Here is a 17,440-nt window from a genome sequence, read left to right as displayed (position 1 = left end):
AGAAGCTGAACAGAAATTCAGCAACAAAGAAAAAATTGTTCATGCAGTTCAAACCGCAATAGCTAGAGAAAAAGACATAGCTGACGGTAGACATATCACAGTCAGAACAGCTGAATCAGCCTTTGAGGCATTAACAACACCGTGTAATTTACCAACAACAACATTGGATCCAGAATGGTTACAATGGGTGAATTCAATCGCAACGGACAAAGTATACTACTACTTTGATCCAGAACTAGAAGAAATGGAAAATCTAGAATATGAAAAAACATATCCTCTGCCAATCGACATTCTGCCTCTACGACATTACGCCTGTGTAATCTATACAGACGGACATGCTCAACCCCCCGTTTGGGGAGAACAGGCATACAACCCCACATGTGAGATTACAAAAGAAGTGTGGCGCGGAGGTAAACTAAAACCTCTATTAACAAAATCACACTCAGTAGAAACTAATTCAGAACAACAAACTGAAATAATGGCATTGAAAATGGCGCTAGATAATGCGGATCGCGAATTCCCGACACTTATAGTGTCAGATTCATATTACTGCGTCAAATCATATAACAGCGATTTGCAGGCATGGATTCAAAACGGTTACAAAGATGACACAGATGCACCAATAAAGCAGAAACTACTCTGGGAACAAATAGCTCTTTTACAAAAAGAACTACCAAAGACTCACGTGACACACTCACTGAGTCATCAGCATGATGGCGTTCACGTTGCAGGGAATTCATTGGCTGAAACAGCCGCAGCGGCAGCCACTAAATCGGCTCCCGTAGTTCGAAAAAAGCGTACATTAAAATACATTGACGGTGAAACAGTGCTGGCGGTGAAAACGTCATCAAAAGGCGACTGCTCAGCGTTACCGATCAACTATCCACTCAATTACACATACATAATCGATGCAAACTCCGTCCCTTTTGCTCAAATCCCTGGAGTGGGGGATAGAGTGATTCCAAACATGGACAGGAGAAACTTGTTAATCGCAGACGCACACATGGGCGAGGTTCTAAGACACCTTAAATTAAAAGATTCTCTGGAAGAATTACAATCACGGTACTGGTGGCCAGGCATGAGCCTGCGTCACACCATGTTTGTAAAACGCTGCCCAAACTGCAATAGAGATCGCAGTGGGGAGAGAAACAGTTTGATACCTCGTCGTATTACGGCAGATAATATCAGCAGTAAAAAGCAGGGCTTGCGATTAACATATACAGGCTAGTTACCACTTATAATGTAGATCACCAGCACTCGGCTGACGTCCGGACTGTTATACAAAGATTTGCGAGTCTAAATGGCATATACGCTAAGAGCATGCTACGTCTGACCATTTTTTTCACTCTAGCCCACCAGCCTGAGGGGAAAAAAATGACCAAATGAGCACAGCCCAGCGGGAATCTTCTCACTTCCTTCCTGAGGGTACGGGATGGTGTAAAGAAAAAACCAAGGCAGAAAGCAATCTATAACGGAAAGGATATTAGGTTCGGGAGCTGGGTGGGTCAAACATCTAATAAGTGTCCAACGTAGTCTCAATAACTTGCCAAGAAATTCTCTGAAGGGATTCAGTGCGTACGAATTATTATTTGGAACTAGGATGATGATCTCTGACATTGATAGTCAGACTTCAGTGGTGAAAGAAAAAAGCTTTGATATCAAAGACCGTTTGGCTATTTTGCAGGACTTAAACAAAACAAGAAAAGACCTGAGCAACATAAAGTTGAAAACAACAGCCAACAACCACTGAAGAACCACCACCTGTCCCAGCAAGACCTGTCTGGATTCCAAAAGTCGGGGATCTAGTCAGGGAAAAGATCGCGGTAAAGAAGGAATTTGGGCCTTCTTACAGAAAAGCAGTTCCTGTCTTGTCTGTCAACGGGACAAGATCAGTTGTACTACCGCCACTTGCTGGTAAAAAGGAGAACCGAGTTGTATCCATCGACCTGGTAAAACCACAACATGTGGCCGATAACAAACAGTAGGCCAAGTGGACTCCCAATAAGTAGCAGAACACCAAGGTTTGCTACCAGTACAGAGGTCCTATCGAAGAGGCTCATCACATTCGAAACGCCTACAGAAGAACAACAAGGACTATGCAACAATGCAATAGAACTCAGACCTCTGAAAACCCAAATAAAAACATTTAGCAGAGACACACCAATCTACAATGAAGTACCAAGTGAAAATGCAAGAAAGAGAAATCCTGAACCAATTGGAACAATTGACAGAACTGCATCCGGCTACTTCATAAACTTCGATGATTCCTCTGAAGGCTTCAGTGAATCAAAGACACAGCCATCATCAAAATCCTTTAAAGACAAAGCTAAAGAACTTTTGAAACAACTGAAAGAAACATATCTGATTTCTCCATGGATTGAATTTTGGGTGGGTTTTGGTGCATTTATCCTCATACTTTGGCTCATCATGGTACTTACTTTGGGACGCTTCATTGAGGGAAAATATGCTAAAATGGACACAGCAAGTCAGAAAATCAACTTGATCCTCAAACCACACACTTCTTCACACGTCGAGAAAAGAGAACTTTCTTCAGCCAACTTCACAGCCAATCCGATACCTGGTGGGGTAGCCTGGGACAACACTGACTATGAAATTTATGGTCCGGTCGAGATCCTGAAATATCCACACCAAATTAAGATCTCATTGAGTGACTTTGCAAAACCAAACTCATTTGCTGATGATTGGGACTTTGAAAGCATTAATAATATGATGTCTGACTTAGTAATGTCTGCTAAATTTACCAAACATGATTATTTGCAGGGTTCTACAAATTATGATAGTATGTATTGCTATAACCACTATGGTAACCATTTTTTACATAGATCTGCACAACCTAGAAATGTTTTACATTATAATCAATGGGAACATTGTGCAACACCTCCAAAAGGGAGCTCAAGAACCGTATACGACAAATATTCATATTTTTCAGGTTTTAACACTAGTAATGCTGAAACATTTTATTTTAAATTGTCAAACAAGACAGGAACCAAGACCATGAGAACCAACACAAAATTGTTATATTCAGACTCATTTTTTGAACAAATGAATACTTTTGGATTTGATTATTGGGACAAAAATGTTGAATTGAAAAGTGTTTGGGGTACAAAAGAATGGCAAGTACAGGGTATAGAAGCATTGTTTAGAGCCTCCATGATCCCAGAACAAATGATATTTTTAAATGACACTGTTCAACAAACCACCTGTCTTGGCTTAGCCAAAATCAAAGATTTAAATAAACCGTCTATTCCAAAGCCAACAATGTTTAGCAATAGCTCTGATACAGATGAAGAAATAGACGAAACCATATATTAAACCAAAACAGAACACATCCTGATTGGAAACAGTGGTTGATCTGGCCCACAGATACTAATAACTGTCAAGACAGATTCCTGAACAAAACACAGGGGTTCAAAATGACCAGGCCAGACCCTAGATATCCTCAAAGACATCACCCAGGGATAATAACCACCTACAGTGTGGGCAAATTATGCCTTCAATGGCTACAAACTTCCACACTGGCAGAAATTAAGCAACACCTAACTTTACTTACTGATGGTGCTGACTTGCGTGATTTCACTTTGGGACCGCGCAAACAGCGTCAAAAACGTTTCATAGCAGCCTCTGTATATGCAGCATACAATGAGGCCTGGAAGGTTAATCAAATTGAAACAGCAGAGAGAATACGGGAAATTGACCGTATTAATTTGGAAAAATCACTTTCTGTAGTGGACAATGGGTTAATGACTCTGTCCTCCAGAATTTTTTCATTGGACAGCATTGTGTCTTCAGCAATCGACATATTATCGCAAGACTTACTGTTATTACAACATGGTCAGTCACAATTGCGTTCTATTGTACAGCTAGGCTGGACGTTACAAAATCTGCGTTCAGGCTATGTGCCTTGGCGTTTAATCAACACAACGTCACTATTCCAAATCTTTAACCTTACTGATAGACAAATCGGTATGGCGCAAAAGGGTGCTGATTATACAATCTTGAGCATTGAAAAACTAGAAAGATTACCAATGACAATGTCAGAACGACCTGTCAGTGAATGGATAATACACGGAATCATAAATATTCCTATCTCAACCTTCAAGTTTCAATACTGCCAAAAATATATACAGGCTGGCATGTACGAGAAATTGGGAAAGGGGTACCTTAAAACAACTTGGAACCTGCCCTATTCACATGCATGTGTCAGTAATAAAGGACAGAAAGTGTTTCTTAGTGGCAACAATTGTGCGATGTCACTAGGCGGCACGCTTCTGTGTAACGGAATTAGTTTGCATGGAGCCTGTGAAGGGAATTCATACAACCTTTCATGTCACCAGCAAGGCGCACCTGCAACTGAAATAGAACCATTCTTTCAAAGACTCTATAATGGGAGTTACATTCTTATTGTAGACCGCAGATGTTGTAGTCTTATGCCCGGGACTCCTTATCTAGTTACTACGACTGCGAAGGTCAAGTGCTGTGGACTCTCATTGTTCCCCAGCTCCTTCCCAGACAGGGAGGCAAGGGCATGGCCCGATTTGAAAATTACTTCTATTCGAATAGATACTTTAAGCAGAATGAAAACAGTCCTTCTTCAGACGCCTACCAGGCTCTCGTCATTAAAAGAAACGTATGATCTACAAGTCGCAAGGACGACTGCAGAGATACATACATTATTATCAACTAATTCCCCCGTACATTTCGCGGAAATCCTAAGTGAAATCTTAAATATTTCTGATACCAATGGGGTCTCAAAAGTATTTAAGACAGTATTTTCGATGGCATTAACACCATTCAAAGCCATACTGGGTATTTTTCCAGATTTCGTCCATTCGATTTTTGGCGGACTTCCCCTGATCCTGGGACTAATTGCAGGAATCCTATTCTTAGTCCTTATTTTTCGTTATGGCAACCCATGTCACAGACAAAAATCTTGCGACAAGGGAAGAAACAATCCTAGCCATTGGATACCGGGACCGGATATCAAAAATCCTGGGACTCTCCCGGCTTAGAGACCTGAACATGACTTGGTTTCTATCATTTCGACCAATGTGGCAAAGATGTGTTTTACCTGTATTAAGGTGTCTGCTATGTGGAGAAGAATGCGTGTTAGACACCTGTCTGACGCTACAATCGGATGCGCCAATGGATGCAGAAACATTGTTGAGCCCGATCAAGGTTCATGCTTTGTGCTGCCCTCAAAGGCTACCAATCCTGATGACGGCATTCGTGGAAGCTTCACCACTACGATTGATGGGTAGTGAAGTTCAAGATGAAAGCAGCATCGAACAGGTACGACCTTCTGTCAGTAATGCAAATCAGAATGTCAATGGAGACAATCATGCGCAAGAATGCATGATTACACCTATTTCCGAGTTAGTGGAACTTTCCCAGGAAGCTGTTGACAGTTTTTTCGAAAGCCTAAATGATATGATGTTCTCACCCGAACAGAAATAGAGACTTTTGAGCAAGCTCGCACACGGCGTTCCCTGAATTCGGCCTTCAACTTTAAAAATAAAGTCACATGAACATTTTCGCTCCAGTTCACGGACAGCAGTTTTTCCAGCAGCCCCAAATATTTTTGAATATTTTTCGGGACACTATCTTCTGCTTAAAGTAAGAACTATTCTTAGAGAACTAAGGTTTCTAAAAAATTTTGATAGCTTATAGACATTAGCTGCCCGCTGGCATGTTCATAAAGATATTTTATTCTGTGATGGAATGGTCTCGAAACTTTTTTCTGTAAGACATCATTTCATGTGTAATTCTCATATACCAAATAAGCAATAATGTATACAAATGCGATTACTTTGGCATTTTTCTACAGCTTGAGTGCATACCATATATATATGTCTGCAATTTTTTTCAGTATATTTGAAAATTTCAAAATGCATTTATGTATTTTGGGGTGGTAAGGTATACACACTACTCTATAGTATGTTGTACTATGTTATACTATGCCTAGATTAGTAAATATGTCCATAGTTAGCGTGGAGTGGGTGTCATGTATTCCTATCGGTTCTGAATCGATCCCCCTATTCCTGACCCTATTCTAGTTAAACAAACCAACAAGTTAACTAGCAGTCAGCCCATGAGGCAGAAAACCCTCATGATGCAGATACCGTTATCTGACGCAGTCACACTACGGCACAGGAACGTGTTATCTGATTAGGTCATAACGCTTGCGATCTAATTAGACAAGCGATATTCCTCCAGCCCCTGATAAGGCATACGGAGTTCTCATAACAAATCAAACCTATGACAACCTGGGCAAAACCCTGCGGCCATTGTTTTGATTTCACCGAGAACTTTAGTAAAAGAATGTGCTAACGAGCAAGTCGTATGACATCTTTATTGACGTATCTATGTCCATCCTTACGTCAATCTCGGCACCTTAAAGGTATAAATATTACCGATCTTGCCATATGCAAACACACGCGTGGTGACGAGACGGAGCAGCCATACTTGCCGAAGCCAAGAGCAGAGCAGACCCCGCTGGCAGCAGCCCCGCCTTCCTGACGCGCTGAGACGCGCTGCTTTCTCCTGCCGAGAAATCCAGCACCGGCGTTTCTGGGCAGCCCTCGCAGGCCGCCTGGAATATCGAGACCAGAGAGAGAGATACCATTCCTCATTCATCCTAACTTCCAGGTACAGAACTGAATAACCCCTCACAGAGAATTCTTTAGTTATTCACTTGGCAAAAACAAACTTAACTTAAACTGTAACTTTCTATTCCCGCCCACGTATTAGACTTAGGTCAGGTACACGGGGTAGGCGTATCTAGAAACACCAGTTGAGTACGTTTAGTCAAATGTATATGTGTATGTAATATATTTTATTCATTTTAAAACATCATATGGCTTAGAAACCATATCAATGTTTTTACAGTATTACTTTATACTATTGCTTTTAACGTATGCACTTTACTTAACTATAAGTATTGCAATAATATCGATCCATTTCTCTTGTACGAGAAAAGAGACTGATCAATAAATAACACCTTTTTATTGAACACGCCCGTCTCTTCCTTTTCTCTACAATCTGATGAGACTAAGAATGCACGTACTGACTGAGTAAAATAAATTGCCTTTTGTTCACACGACTCTCGAGATTGACTCTTGATTAGGGGAGAGCAAAGTTGTCATGTTCTATGGTTGTCAGAAACTAAATCCCTTCTTGTCTAATCAGGGAAGTTAATTCCTCCTTGAACATTCGAGAAAGTTCCTAGCGAACTCTGAGCTAAGCTGGCAAACCCAAAACTTTAAGTCTAGTATCGACAGTAGTAGACCTAGTTAACGTCTGGTCTAGGCCTTTACTGCTGTAGGTATTATTCCAATGCGCAGAGCCTATTGGGAAGATAGGAACTACACTACAGGCTGAAAGCCTGAAACCAGTCCTAGGATGCTAGTTTCCAGTCCAGGGAGGACCTGGCTTGGCAGTTCGGGCTGGACTGTTCCCATGGGGCACAGGGTCAAGACTGATTTGCATATGGCTGGGTTCAAACTGGAATGGCATGGTGAGCAAAAAAACGATGGATTCAGGCCCAGATCTCTGTACTGGGGGGAATGTATGACATTGTTATGCATTCTGTCCATCAACTGTTGTTTTTGCAATAATCATGAGGAGCTTTTTGGGAGGGTCTCGCACAGTGGTCCTGAGGCGGACAAAAGAAAGCTCTGGCGAGGAATGCAGGAGCGCATCATTGCCACGGGTGTGGCACACAGGTCCCTGGATGGCATCAAGAAGCGATGGTATGACCTGCACTCCAGGGCTAAGGAGAAGGAGGCAGCACATCTGTGAGAGGTACAAGGGACAGGAGCAGGGCCATCTACCGCATCAAAACCGTCTGCAGGAGAGGCCATGGTGGAGAGTACCCTGGACAGTGTGGCTGTTGGTGGATTTGGGACCCTTGACACATCCCAGCCACGATCAAACCCTGGTAAGTGTGAAATGTGTTAGAAAAGTTTGATTCACCACTAAAGCCTGTTCTAAGCATGCATACCAAGCAACTATACCTCACTCCTTTTGCCACATCCATACACCACTAGAAGGAGAGCACAATGCAGAGGACCAGGAGGGAAGCCCAGATCGGGCCCAGATGGAAGAAGGGCAATATGGGGGATGGTCCAGTGGGCCAAGTTGCCTAGAAGGACCAGACACAGCTGCAGCAACAACATCACAGTCTACAGCCAGTGTGAAACCAGCCTCACTGCAGTCAGCAGCATCAAGATGCTCTCCAGCCACCAAGGTGCTGCTAGTACGACCAACCCAGCAGTCCATACGACGTATGCAAGCCAGTCTGCAAAGTTAGCCCCCTGCTGTAGCACCCAGTTAGGTGCTGTTTGGAGGCCTGGAACAGGTGACATCAAGCATACAGCGCCTGCAACAAAAACAACAGAGGTAAATAAGTCTAAAGCTGACACAGGGATTCAGGAACGTCCCTGAAAAAATGACTGATAACCAGTGCTGGCTGGAAGCCAAATTTGATGCCCTCACAGGTACCATTGCCGATCTATGCAAAGAATTGGCAGAAGAAAGGGCGCAGCACAGACGCATGGAGTACAGCAGGGGCCACAAAATGAACGCTTTGATGAGAGTCATTGGGAGGCTTGCAAATGCGACGGCAGAGCACACAAAGAACACCCTGGGGCTCCAGGTGGAGATGGGCCAATATGGTGGGGATGTTGCTAGGGCCTGCTAAAAATCAATGCAGCAGTCGAAATGCTGTAAACAAATATGTTTGCCAGTGGTGGTGCTACGGAGGGCGCAGACAGTGAGGTATCCAGCAGCAGTAGAATATCTGCTATAGAAACACCTCTAATGCGTAGGAGCAGCAGCTGCCAGGCTGGGCTTGCAAGGGCAGCTCTAGCCAGGCAGGATAGAGAGGCAGAAAGTGAACTGTGTTGGAGAACTACACAATAATTGGGCCATATATTATTTTAAAAGTGTGGTGATGTAACCACAAGGCAGTTACGAATTTGTTCAAACATACGTTGTGTGATGGACAGGTTGGCCTGATTTTGATTGTGCAAACTTGCACAATTAAGCACCAAATCAAATTCACAATTTGTCTTGTATTATAAGAGGGTAGGGGGGGATGTACCTTCAAAACTATTTGTTAGCTATCTGGTCCCTGCATCTTCTCCCCTGTGCTGCAGAGCTACCATCACTTTGTTGTTAGGCAGGTGGTCCTTGGTCCTCATCCTCTGATTCAGAGTCAGACACATCCATGGACAGTCCACCCCTGCAGGCCATGTTGTGAAGCATGGCACACGTTGCCACTATTTTGTGCCGTTCACTGATAGTATATCGATGTCCAAAATATCCCCATACACAAATATCAATGCAAAAATATAATGTACAAAATATCGATTTTTATTAAAATAAAAATTCATGTTAAATATATTAAATAATAAAATTAACTTTAAAAATAATTATTAAGATTTAGTAGAAATTCTAACAAATATATTACAATAAATGTAATTTTAAAAATATTTAAACATGCATATGTAAAATAAAATATATCTATCTATTTACTTTAAAACAATGAATAAACTATTTTTTTTATATTATTTTATAAATATATAAACATTTACAAATAAATATATATATATTTACATACACATAACATAAAATATAATACAAAATTATATTATAACTTAAAACATTAAATATGTAATAGTCTTTCAAAATAAATTTTGCACTCCAGTTGGTGCAACAGTAGGGAAAGTGTTGGAAAGCGGATGGGTAGAAATTGCTATTCCCACTCCAGTGATTGCAACAGTAGGGAAAGTGCTGGATAGTAGATAGGTAAAAATTACTATTCCCACTCCAGTGGGTGCAACAGTAGGGAAAGTGTTGGATAGCAGAGAGATAAAAATTACTTTTCCCACTCCAGTGAGTGCAACAGTAGAGAAAGTGTTGGATAGTGGAGATGTAAAAATGACTATTCCCACTCCAGTGGGTACAACAGTAGGAAAAGTTTGGATAGCAGAAGTGTAAAAATTACTATTACCTCTACAGTGGGTGCAACAGTAGGGAACGTGTTGGATAGAGGCGGGGTAAAAATTACTATTCCCACTCCAGTGAGTGAAACAGTAGGGAAAGTGTTGAATATCAAAGAGGTACAAATACTATTACCACTGGAGTCCGTTCAAAATTAAAAACAAAAACATTAACAGCATAATTTTTTTTAAAGACATACAAATAAAACATATATTGAAGTTTTAAATATTACAAAAGATAGAAGCAGATTAGAATGTTAAACAAATCTAACAAATACCTAATAAGCAGGTACATGCATCAAAGTAGGATTTTGCAATTCCTTAATTGCGATTATTAAGGAATCGCATTTAAGGAATTCCAAAAGCCTATGCATGTAGGAATCGCTATAAAATGAGCAATTCCCAAACATCCCTTTATTGCGACTCACAAATTGTGAGTCGCAATTAAGGAATGCCTTCCCATTCATTCCTATGGGCCAATAGGTACTTGCAAATTGTGCATGCAATTTCCAGGGTGCAAGGGTGTCAAAAAGATACCCTGTTGCAGCCCTGAAATTGCTCTGTGCACACATGTTGCGCGCACACATGCCCCAAGGGCATGTGTGTGTGTTACCTACAACTTTGAAAAATGCAGTTTAGTTCATTTTTCAAAGTTTTTGCAAATTACCATCAAGTTCAACTTGATGGTAATTTGCACCCCCTAGTAGCGAAATTGCTATTCCTAAGTGGTTCTTGAATTGCATTTAAGGAATCGCAAATTGTGATTCCTTAAATGCAATCGCAATTTGAGAACTCACAATTAATTACAGATTCTCAAACTGCAAGTGCGGGCGCAATCGGCTGATTTTTGCGAATTGCACCGTTTGCACTCACAAAAATGGTTGATGCATGTGCCTGTAGATTATTTTAAAAAATCAAAAATAATTTAAATACAAAAAACTATGGGCCCCATTACGATGGCGGGCGGACTTTGCCTGCCTGCCACCATAATGGAAAACGGGACCGACCGCCAGAGGTGCGGCGGTCCCACTGGGCCAATTAGGATGCGACTGCCACTCTGGTGGTCGCATCCCGCATCTTTTACATTGCGGCGGGTGGTGCAGTAAGCAGCATCGGCAGCAATGTAAAATGTGCTTGTTGTGTATTGGCATGCACAAAGTGATGCAGTGCCTGCCTCCTTGTTCATGCCAATGTAGGGGGGTACCATGGGTACCGCCCAAGTGCAGCCAAACCTGGGGCACCCAACAGGCCCCCATAGCCATTTATCGTATGCCTTTCCATGACGGAGTCTCCGCCATGGAAAGGCATATGCACCTCAGGCATCATAATATGGATAAGGCACTGCCACCATATTGCATGCATTTTCCACCCGGCCGGCAATCCAACCAGCGGAAAAGCGGTGGACAGTCTTTCCGTCCGCCGCTGTACCCCCACCATTTGCCCCACTAACAAAATCTCACTGCCCCCCATTGCCTCCAGTCTCCCTGACCATTAGTTTTAGAGACCACATCCGTTATCCTATATGAGCCTGTCTTAAACTTGAAGGATGACAAAACTTTGCCTCTATCCCCTCCGGTAAGTACACATAATATCGATGTTTTAATATTGATATACATAAATATCGATTATAGTATATCAATAGTATTAAATATCGATGTTATGTATATCGATGTCAAAAAATCAATTTTAAGTGTTGTCAAAAATATTGAAGTATCTAATGTCGATTTTAAAAATATTGTTGTGTTAAAATATCGTTATTGTATTATTTTAATCTTTTTAAAGTTTGTTTTGAGTATAATAATATTTAGTCAATGTTATAAAAAATTTAATTTGTATAATATTTTTTAGGAGCAGGATTTTGGGTTTATAGGGGATAAGGGTGGGGAGTTTTTTTAAATAATTGAATTACATTTGTAATAAATTCAAAATTTAAAATTTAAATTTAGAAAATATAATTTCGAATTTAGTAAATATTGTGTTAGGAGCGTAATGTTGTGTTTTTAGGGGATAAGGGTTGAGAGTGTTTTAAAAAAATGTAATGCAATATTTAATAAATCCCCAAAAATTAATTTGAATTCTGAAATTTTGGGGGGAAATATAGAAAATATTATTTTTGGATTTGGAAGAGTGTTTTACAAAATTTGTTTCAATATTTTAATTATTCTTTTATAAAAAAGGGAAAAAAATATATTATTATGGGGTCGATTCCGATCCGGTAAAAAAAACGTCCGTACTAATCGTATCCGGAGCCCTCGTACTCGTACACATGCCATACGACCCGACTAGTACGATCAGGACCGGGGCATCAGGACGCGATTCGTACCCCCCATGAGTGCAGGGGTACGCAGGGGTACGCACCGTACACCCAGCGTACATGGGGTACGGTGCAGACCCCCCATTATCGCAGGGGTACGCACCGTGCACCCAGCGTACATGGGGTACGGTGCGTACCCCTGCGATCATGGGGTGTACGCACCTTACCCCATGTACGCTCGGTGTACGGTGCGTACCCCTGCGATCAAGGGGGGTATGCACTGTACCCGGGGGTCGTTCTGTACTTGTTTCGGCGCGAGCTCTGCTTTTACGGCTGTTTTCAGCGCCCGTAGAAAAAAGGGCCGTACGGTGCGTACCCGACACGTATCGTACTTCCTGGGTCGTACCAGCTGCGAGCCGTACAGATGTCGCGTACAGCGGGTTCCGACGGAGACTCGTACGGGGATTCGAGTCGTACGGTCTCCAGCTCCTGGTACGAATCGTACTTTGTCGTACGTACGCAGGACGTTGCAGGGTACGATTCGTACGGGAAAAACGCTCCGAACGGCTATTCGGAGCGTTTTTTCCCAAATCGGAATCGACCCCTATGTGTTTGAAGTATATATTTTTACATAAATAATATGTAATATTTAATATATTATTAATAATATTTAAAAATCCTAAAGTTAAGAAATGCAATATTAGTAATGTATATTAATACATTCATTTATGAAAATATGATAGGAATATATATAAATATGTATTAAATTGGAATATTTAATATAAAAATAAATTATGAAATGTTCAAAAATCTATTATTTTAATAACAAGTATTAGGTCTAGTATATAAATTAAAAATATTGAAATGTAAACTATAATCCTTTGCAAAAAAATTTATAAAATATTTTACTAATTTTATAATATTAAATAATGTGTCTAAAAATTATATGATATACTGTGCTACATAATTATAACAATGAATAAATAATTAAATTGTAATGTAGTGATATTATATTATTTCCATTGGAATTAAAAATGTAGATATGTTTAGTGTTTGGCAAACTATTTGACTTTATAATTATTAGAGCGGGTATCGTAAATTAATTGAGTTTAGTGTTCAGCACCTACCCTGATTTAATACTAGCTGGAATGGGAATAGTAAATTAATTAACATTTTTTTTAATATTGTTAAAAAATTTTAAACATTCAAGAAAAATGATACATGTTTTTAATACATGTGTATCATTTGTAAATATATGGAATTTTAGTAATAAATATTATATGTTTAATAATAATTAATATTATAATTTTACATTGATGAGTTTTTTTAAATACATTTAAACATATAAGTTATAAATTGTAGTATTTTAATTAAACATTTTAGTAATTTAGATGTAGCATAATAACATTTCTATTAACAAAAGACATTTATTTTATATGTTTAAAGCTGCCATATTGGTTTGGTGCTTGTATTTTTAACCGCTCATGTTTGTTTTTGGTTATTTCGAAGGGGAGAAGCTCGCGGTTGGGAGCTGTGACACGTTGTGAAAGGTAAGATTACTTTTCATTATTTAAACTATATTTTAAATTAATTTTGAGGGTAGATGTGGTAGTTATTGTGTGTAGTGTAAGGTTTTTGTAGTTGTGGCAATTTTGGTTTGTAAGTTAGGGTTTTAGCGATGTATGTATCGTTATTTTTCGAGGCCTAGTTTAGAAAACGTAAAATATGTTAGAATATGTTTGAATAATGTGTGTATAATGTTTGTAATAGTGGTATACTGTGCATTATGTGTATATTTGTGTGGGTGGGAATGTTTGTGTGTGTTTTTACCGGTTTTGGTTGATAGAAGTGGCGGATACTAGAAGATTGCGTTTTTTTTTTATTAAGGAAGTATATATTAGTTAAAGTAACTAATAATTATTTAACACTTCTTTAATTTTTTGGGTTTTCATGGAGCGTTTATTTTTTCAAAACACTTTGGGGTCGATTAGGATGGTGGTCGGCAAACCATCCAGACTGCCAAGGTAGCGGAAATTACCAGTCAGGTGGTACCGCGGCAAAACCGGCGGTCCGATTAGGATCAACTGCTACAAAATTTTTACCGCGGCGGAACGATGCCACAAAAGACCACCAGTAGCGGGCAGAGCTGGTGAAAATCAATTTTCGGCAGTCGGATTCGCGGCGGAAACACACAAAACTGCCAGTAGGCCAGCGGAGTGACCGCACGTAAAATTAGGATTCCATTGAGGTGACAGCGTGACGATCCGCTGTTTCTGACCGCCGTGATCTCAAACAGTGATGAATGGGAGAGCCGGCGGAAGGGCTGTTTCATAACCACCGCCGCGAGGCTCTGTGACAAATATGGCAGTCGACAAAAAAACACACAACAAGGCCACCAACTGCACATATCAAACTAGCACAGCCCCCAAAAACACCTAACATATCCCAAAGACATACCCCCATGGCAACTTAAAAAATACAAATCCCAGGACAACCCACACAATGCACATGACAGCAATACTCCATTTTGACACACCCACATAGCTGAGTATAAAACCAGCCCCTTCCCTGACCAGAATCCTTTGCACTACTCCAGCCCTGAAGGAACTAAACCCTGCAGCACATTGAATAGGCAAAACACCAGACATCTCACCAGCACAATAACACACACAGACACACAAACCATCCAAACCACCACCCTCAAAACTGCACCTCAAACAATTTGCACATCACTCACCATGGCACAAAACAAAATGCCCAAATTCACTGACAGTGAGTGGTCAGCCTTGGCAGATGAGATCAGAGTAGAACCACAATTGTTGGGTCATCTGGTCCAACAGACACCAGTAGCCACCAGAGCACAAATATGGGGAAGGATAGTCGACAAGGTCAATGCAGTAGGGACCACCCCACGCACCAAGCAGGAAATCATGGAGCGGTGGCATGACCTGAAGAGGATGGTGAAACAGAATACCTACAAGAACCGTCAGCTGGCTCAAATGCCTGGTGGTGGCCCTCCCATTCCACCAAGAACATTCATTGCATGAGAGGAGAAGGTGCTTGCCATACTGCATCCAGAGAGTCTAACAGGAATAACTGGGAGAGTGGAGGCTGGTAAGTACAAACAAATGTCTACCATTACACTGCTATGTACGGTCTTGCACAACTGCAAGGCTATGCCTCCTAGGCCCAATTCCATTCATGTGCACCACACACTCCCCAACACATGACTCACAGATCCAACATTCAGTCCCTCTCATTCATCCCAAAGCGTATGTAACTGTCACAGCAACCAAAGTGTGACTCACTAAATCACATGTTGAAGAAATTCAGGGCACAATCATGCACAACACTGAATGCCATGGGGACAGAGCTTGAAGGACCACATGAAAACAAAGCAAGCATGGTCTGTAGTACAGATAAAGCAATGCACATGACATGACAAAGGTATGCTTGAGATAACAATGGCTAGTTAATGCTCAGATGTAACGTCTGCCAGGCAGAGCAATCAACGAAGATGCTTCACATAAAGTCGTTGTGCCGCTAGTTGTTAGATGACAACATGTCCTTGTAATCACAAAATATGAACGTGGCGCATGGTATCTATTGACATGTCACACCATGGACAAGTAATGTATGATGTACAGTACTGTGCAGACATGCAATGTGATAACTAGTAAACTGTGGTGCATAACCTGTAAATAAGATACATCTATCACCAAGCTTGAGGGGTGCACTTCAATGACCATTTCCCCTCTGTCTCACAGGTGACTAAGAACTGACAGCAGAAGAGGATGACAACAACCAGCAGAGCCGGTCTCCACCCCCTGAACATGGACTCTCTGATGATGACTCCCTGGATTTCGAGGATGTGGAGCAAGAAGCCGGCCCATCAGGCATGCCAGGGCACAACAGGTCCGAGGACCCCCTGTCCCCCATGCCACCCCATCAGCAACAGCAACTAAACTGACCACTGCTGTGATGACCTGAGAGGCCCCCACCACCAACACCACCAGTGCTGCCTGCAACACTCTCCCTGCCTCAGAGGATTACCACCCCACCCCACCAACTGAGGAGGGCAGGAAGAGTAGGTGGGTGCGCAGAGTGGTGACGCCACAGGTCCGTGACGGCAGGGCAGGTGGGAGTGCAAAAGGGAGTCAAACACAAATGGACACTGGGACCGAAGACCGAAGCCCTGGCCAACATCGTCAGAGTCCTGGGGCCTATGAACGAGCCCAGGGACACATGGGCGCCAGGCTCTGGAAGATTCCTGTGTGCCCCGCCTGCTGCTGAGGTCCATAGACAGCCACATGGGTCAAATCATGGACCTTTTGGGCCAGCTTGTGGCGGTTCTGAGAGAAAGGCCTGCAGCTCAAACAACAGCTTCACATCCTTCCAGTGGCCCGCAGGATGACAGTTCCCCAACCTCCCCTGTGACCACAGAGAGGGGGGAGTGCTCAGACCCTACTAAGCCCCCAGCAGAGGCCCCACCTGCCAAAGGATGAAGGGGCCATCCAAAGAAATCCCAGGGAGGATCCCGTGGCAAAGCACCAGCCAAACACCAGTCAAGGAGCCAGCGATGATGGCACCCCTCTTCACAATTGCATTGAGTTTGTTAACTGTCCTTCCCCACACTGCCAGGTCAATGGCATCCGTCTGGTGACTACTCGATTGTCTCATTTTCCATCACTGACAACTCATTGATTCCCTATTCACCTTTTTGTAAATATTCACTTCCCTGTCACATATACCCATTGTAAATAAACACTCCTTACACACCTATGTTTTCATGTCTGCTCCATGTTTATCCCAAAATGTACAACATTGACCATGATTACAATGTACCAGGAGCATGGATTGTTTGCAGGCAATGAGAGGCTGAAGGGACCTAGGAAAACACAAGAGAACAATATTCACTTGTCAGGCGGTGGCATCTCAGCCATTACACAACACTTGTCATCAAGGTACTCCAATCTGCACACATTACAATGAGCAACCGTACCGACATAGACATCCTGTATCTGTGCATAACTACCGTGTCCCAGGAACATTAGCGTCCAGCACATAGGAAACAACAGGCAGCAGTCACAAAGCTCTCCCAGGGCTTTTCACCAACAACACCATCAGCAGACAATGGCCCATTGTACGTTTTCAATCACCTTCA

The sequence above is a fragment of the Lissotriton helveticus genome, chromosome 10 (assembly GCF_964261635.1).
Source record: "Lissotriton helveticus chromosome 10, aLisHel1.1, whole genome shotgun sequence".
Taxonomy (NCBI): domain Eukaryota; kingdom Metazoa; phylum Chordata; class Amphibia; order Caudata; family Salamandridae; genus Lissotriton; species Lissotriton helveticus.
Note: the sequence above shows the minus strand (reverse complement) of the source record.